Source organism: Adiantum capillus-veneris, chromosome 12 (genome assembly GCF_014529385.1).
Source record: "Adiantum capillus-veneris isolate H3 chromosome 12, ASM1452938v2, whole genome shotgun sequence".
NCBI lineage: Eukaryota > Viridiplantae > Streptophyta > Polypodiopsida > Polypodiales > Pteridaceae > Adiantum > Adiantum capillus-veneris.
Genome location: NC_140942.1, coordinates 92,132,540 through 92,138,512, shown reverse-complemented (window position 1 = coordinate 92,138,512; position 5,973 = coordinate 92,132,540). Strand labels below are relative to the sequence as shown.

General features: G+C 43.2%; 1 non-coding gene across 1 annotated transcript; it reads left to right on the top strand.

Moving 5' to 3' along the window:
• Nucleotides 1-815: 815 nt before the first annotated feature.
• LOC147446132 (U4 spliceosomal RNA) lies at nucleotides 816-955 on the top strand. Its single transcript, XR_015189954.1, has one exon. It is a non-coding gene; the product is annotated as a U4 spliceosomal RNA (small nuclear RNA).
• Nucleotides 956-5,973: the final 5,018 nt, after the last annotated feature.

The window sequence follows — 5,973 nt, the reverse complement described above, 5'->3', positions numbered from 1 at the left end:
TTCTATTGCAACCATGCAAACATTAAGAATACAAGTACCACACTTGTTGGGAGTAGAAGAGCCTGTCTCAAAGTCAAAGTAATATGTAGGCAGTATGTTTGAGGCACAAGAGAAAACAATTTTTCTTTTTTTGAGTTCCGCTAGTTGAAGCTATCCTTCACCATCTTTGGAATCAACCAAATTTTTTGAACAAATTATTAGCATGGTATAAAGCATTAGGGCATTCAAATTATGCCCAGAGTTCAAAGTGTGAAAATCTAGTAGGGGGGGTTGGGAAGAGAGAGAGAGAGAGAGAGAGAGAGAGAGAGAGAGAGAGAGAGAGAGAGAGAGAGAGAGAGAGAGAGAGAGAGAGAGAGAGAGAAAGAGAGAGAGAGAGCCACACATCATAAGACTACAAAAGAAGCCAATGATGTGACTTTCATAGGGCAACCACTACAAATTGGACGATCTAAACATGTGTTCTGTTTTAGTCAACTTTGATGCCATGCTAGAGAGCCTCCAAGAGGGGCGCGAGGGATTATTGACACCGTGGAGACTGAATAAAACTTAAGAGCTTCTTGAGTTGGAGTATGATGGTTGATCAAAGAGTGCCCATTCAACTTAGGGAGTATTCAATAATAATACTAGAGCGTATTCAATCTGTCAAACAAGTAGATAATTATGTGGGATCGGGCTTTTCTCACTGCATGCTACGTGGGCAAACACTCTGAGTCATGAGGCGAAAGTGCTTTTCGGCCAGCCTACGATGCGCCCATATGTGCAAGGGTGGAGCAAAGCACGTATAAAATCGGAGCCCCGCCACGAAGCTGGGCCAAGGCCTTGCGCTTGGGGCAATGACGCCATTCGTGAGGGTTCCCTGAGACGCGTCCATTGCTGGTTGAAAACTACATCCAATATCTGCTCCCAGCTAGCCCTGGGACAATTTTTGGAAGGAGGTCTGCACGCCGGCCTTCTCACAATCACAAAATCTAATTAGCAAGACAAGCAGTTGCTCTCGTCGGCGCTTCGTGCTCTGCGCATGTAGAGGCTAGCCTATTCTCTCTCTCTCTCTCTCTCTCTCTCTCTCTCTCTCTCTCTCTCTCTCTCTCTCTCTCTCTCTCTCTCTCTCTCTCTCTCTCTCTCTCTCTCTCTCTCTCTCTCTCTCTCTCTCTCTCTCTCTCTCTCTCTCTCTCTCTCTCTCTCTCTGCGTCTCCCCCTCGGCGAGGGCGGCCCTGTGGGGAGGCGTTAGTATATGAGCTTCGCCCACAGCCGAGCTCGACTCTCTGTCGCTTTCGCCCTACTGTCGAAACCGCTCCACAATTGGCCATTGAACTCGTCGAACCCGTTCCACAGGCCTAGTGTCGAACCCGTTCCACAGCTTACTGTTGAACCCATTCCACAGGCCTAGTGTCAACTTCAACCCCGTGTCGATCTGCTGCCGACTACACAGAAATTTCTTTTGCTACCGACTACACAAAGCCCTCAGGTTTTTTAATTAAACCAATAAACCTCTGTTCCCACAGAGCCCTAGGTGTCAATACACAGAGCATCTTAAGGCCTAAGTCATTGTCTGAGTGCCTACCATGGCGACTACTCGGGCTTCATCTCGAGGAAAACCCACATTCGCCGGGGTCGTAGCAACACCCCCAAAGGTGGACAGCATGGTTCATCTTCGAAGTGAAGTTGAAAGACTTCGCAAGGAAAATGAAGATTTGAAGGAAAGACTCGTAGCGATCGAGTCTCGACTTAGCGCAGTGGAGAGCTCCAAGAAGGAAGAGATGGAGCAGATAGAAATCAAGCTCAACAAAACAAAAATGGAGGTAGAAACCAAGGTCAAGACTCAAGTGCAAGATGCCATCTTTCGCAAAGTCAAAGATCGTGTGGCGTCTATGCTGCGCGAACGACAGCGACAAGATGACATCGCTCTCAATGTTCGCATTGGCGGACTTCCAAGCGACTGGCAAGGAGAGGGGGACCCCAAGTTCCACGAGTCTTTTTCTCGCATCCAAAGAACAACCCACATGGTACAATGGGATCCAGCAACAATCACCACTCTTGCTCACGAGCATCGTACCAACCATGCAATCCTCACCTTCAAAACCAAAGCGGATCGAGTCAAGATCCTTGAGCAATCGAGGCTTCTCAAGGACACAAAAATTTGGTTTGCTGAAGATCTCACACCCACCCAACTCAAACAGAAGAAGGCCGAACTCCAAAAGATGTGAGAAGCGCGCATAGCAGGGAAATGGGCAGTTTATCAAGGAGGTAAAGCCATCATCCAGGAGTTCCGAACTCCCAAATCGGCTCCCTCCTTATCACCAACCCCAACTTAGGTCACTCCACCTTATCTTCAATTTTCCACCTTCGCTGGACCCTCAGTCCTTAACTGATATGTATCAGAAGGAATCTTTTGTAATGTTTTGTTTGTGGTCCCATAGGTCATATCTGACCTCCGTGGATGATAATTCAATCTATCTCTCTCTCTCTCTCTCTCTCTCTCTCTCTCTCTCTCTCTCTCTCTCTCTCTCTCTCTCTCTCTCTCTCTCTCTCTCTCTCTCTCTCTCTCTCTCTCTCTGCATTCAGCAGATATTGGGCGCATGTTTTGTGATATCACAAGTTCTTTCTTACCTACAAAAGCCTTGCACTCAAAAGGTGAAAAAACCCTTTAAAAACTCATTAAAAACTGTTTTTTGTGCTAGTTTGGACCAATGCTCTCATCCTCTCCTCACTTGCCTCATACCTATTCTTCCAAGCCACACTTGAGCTCCACCTTGCCGACCTTGATCCTTGAGAACCCTACTGCACTTCAACCATCCGAAGGCTATAAGCAACCATCCCCAAAACGGGGGAAAACATGAGCTACCCACAAAGTTCTACTTGGCATATCTTGGTAACCACAACTTTTATTGAGACCCTGCCACTTCTTTCCAAACCTTTGCAAGGTCAAAAAACCACATAATGGTACACCTACCAAGGAGACAAAACCAGCGCAGACCTAGCCCCTAGCAAACCTTTGGTTGGCCATATCTTGGGAATTTGGACTTCGATTGACGATATAAAAAGACCGACATGCTCCATACAACAAGCACTTTAGAGTTATGCACTCACCTTTGCTTTGGTCCCCATCTATATCTATCCAATCCATCAAGGAATCTGCAACACACTCCACCTTCAAATTGCAATAACTCTCACTCCATAATTGCAATTGAGGAGCGCTAGTGCTCAAACACATTTGTCCAACCCTTCAATCAAAAAACAAGGAGGCCGATTGGCCCCCATTGTGAGAACGGGCCCTTGTAGGCACTATTCTCCACATCTCACTGATGTATGTGTTTCCATTGCCCGCCCCAATAGTGCCCAACGATGCTATCGTGAGCCACCGTACACCCAAAAACGCCACAAGCCGCCCGATAATGCCGACACAGCGTTGAAGTGTGTTCGTGGAGAGGGGAGGGGAAGGAGTTGCATGAGAGCTTCTCTCTTCTCTTCTCCTTTTTAAACACTCTAAATGGGGTTGGCCCTCCAGTACATATACCATGATGTTTTTGGAATCTCCATGGTGTCTTGTACTCAAAAGGTGAAAAAAAAACCCTTAAAAAAATCATTAAAAATTTGTTTTTTGTGCCAGTTTGGAGTGCTCTCATCCTTTGTTCACTTGCCTGATACCCATTCTCAAGCCACACTTGAGCTCCACCCCATTGAACTTTATCCTCAAGAACCCTACTGTAGTTCGACCATCAAACAGCTACTAACAACCATCTCCAAAACAAGAAAAAACTTTAGCGACCCACAAACTTGGACTCGGTATATCTTGTTGAGCACAACTTGGATTGAGACCCTGTCACTTCCAGCACCCTTTGTATGTTGCATTGTACCCTTGCAAAACTTGGTAAGGTCAAAAAACCACTTGATGGCACACCTATCGAGGCAACAAAACCAACACAATCCTAACCCCTATCAAAATCTTGGTTGGCTATTTACTTATGTAATCCACAATGGATATCTAATTATAATAATTTAATCTTTCTATCTCATCCTATTATTTATCTCAAGAGTAACAAATTCTTACCTTACCATTAGAAAGTACTATGGGAAAAAGAGTCAATAGCTCCGTCTCTTTAACTTGAGGCAAAAAACATTGGTTCTTTCTTTATACTATCTCATTATCATCTCACACCCTACCTAGATTCTATTTCTAGGGTAACTTTCAATATATATATATATATATATATATATATATATATATATATTCTCTATGTATTTTTCTTATATGTCTTTTTAATAACTACTAGGAAGGAATCATATCCTAATGGGATAGTAGCTTGCATAATTTTCAAAGATGCACTCCTTCATATAGTTTTTGCAATTCTCTCACAAACTCTCACAAAAAAAATCCTGTTGATTTCCTGGCAAGACCGCAAACTTCTCGACATATTTTTGGTGAACCCGACGCAAATCTTCCAGGGTGAGAATTTTGGGTAATCATGGGTGATCATGTGGAGCAACATGGTATGCATTTTGACCCAGTAACAATGCAAATGTTTCAAGCATTTGCAATGTTTATGCACCAACAACTTGCCACTGAAAGAAGGGAGATTTAGTAACCAAATCCATACAAGCACTCATCAACAGAATGAATCAATTCAATGGCAAATATGTAACCAAGTACTTGCGTGAGTATGTGAAGGAGATGGAACTGCATCGCATGTCAGAAGGTGAGATGATTCAAATTTTTGAGCTAGTTGTTGTTGTAGAAATTAGGGAACATGTTAGGACAATTAAAATTGGGCATGGAATAAACTGAGAAGAGCTCAAAGTAACTTTAAAGGACGAATATTTCATGGAGTACTATGAGAGAGTGACCAAAAGGAAATTCTTAGAATGGATAGTCAAGCCAAAGCAAGGACTGTCAGTAACCAAGCTACTTGGGAAATTTGAGTGGCGTTATGCACAACTCACCAGGATAGAAAGGGCCACCTTAGATGCAGAGAAGATAGATCTTTTCTTACAAGCTGCAGGTAAAAGTTTCAAGAAAATTTGGAGCTTTTACTTGAAGATAAAGATGTTGAGCAAGGACTAAAGACCGACTGGAATGAGGTTGAAGGTGCTATCTCACTGCTTGCCTAACAACAAAGAAGAAGGGAGAAGATGGTAGTAAACACTACAAGTCCATCCACCTCAACTTCTGACAAAAATGGTAAAGCCTAGTTTTATAGCTCCTAAGTTTGATGAGTCTATGCTAGATGAGCTTGTGAAGGTAATGCGTGACTTGAAGGTGAAGCTTGCAAAGCTTGAAGAAAAAGGCCAACCACATCAGGGCCACTTCCTAGGCAAAGACAGATAGATATTTTCTTACAAGCTACAGGTAAAGAGTTTCAAGAAAATTTGGAGCTTCTACTTGAAGATAAAGATGCTAAGCAAGGACTAAAGACTGACTGGAATGAGGTTGAAGGTGTTGTCCCACTGCTTGCCAAACAAAAAAGGAGGGAGAAGATGGTAGTAAACACTACAAGTCCATCCACCTCAACTTCCGACAAAAACGGTAAAGCCTACTTTTATAGCTCCTAAGTTTGATGAGTCTATGCTAGATGAGCTTGTGAAGGTAATGTGTGACTTGAAGGTGAAGCTTGCAAATCTTGAAGAAAAAGGCCAACCCTCAGGGCCACTTCCTAGGCAAAGACAATAGCCCAAAGAAGATTTTGTTAATAGATGTATTTGGTCTGATAGTACATACCATGTAAGAAGGGATTGTGATAGTTTTAGTGATGCTTTGACAAAATATGTTGTCTTTTTTAAGGATGGTAAAATCCACTTAAGAGAGATAGGTCTACCCTTGAGAACTAACTTTGGGAAGGGGGGGATGCAAACCTTAGTTGACGATATGGAAACTAACCATGCCACCTCTTCAATGGAGGTAGCTACTTATGAAGTAAAAATTGAGCATCAATGTCATAATAACTAATATCTAATTCTCCGATATGATTTTCTCATGTA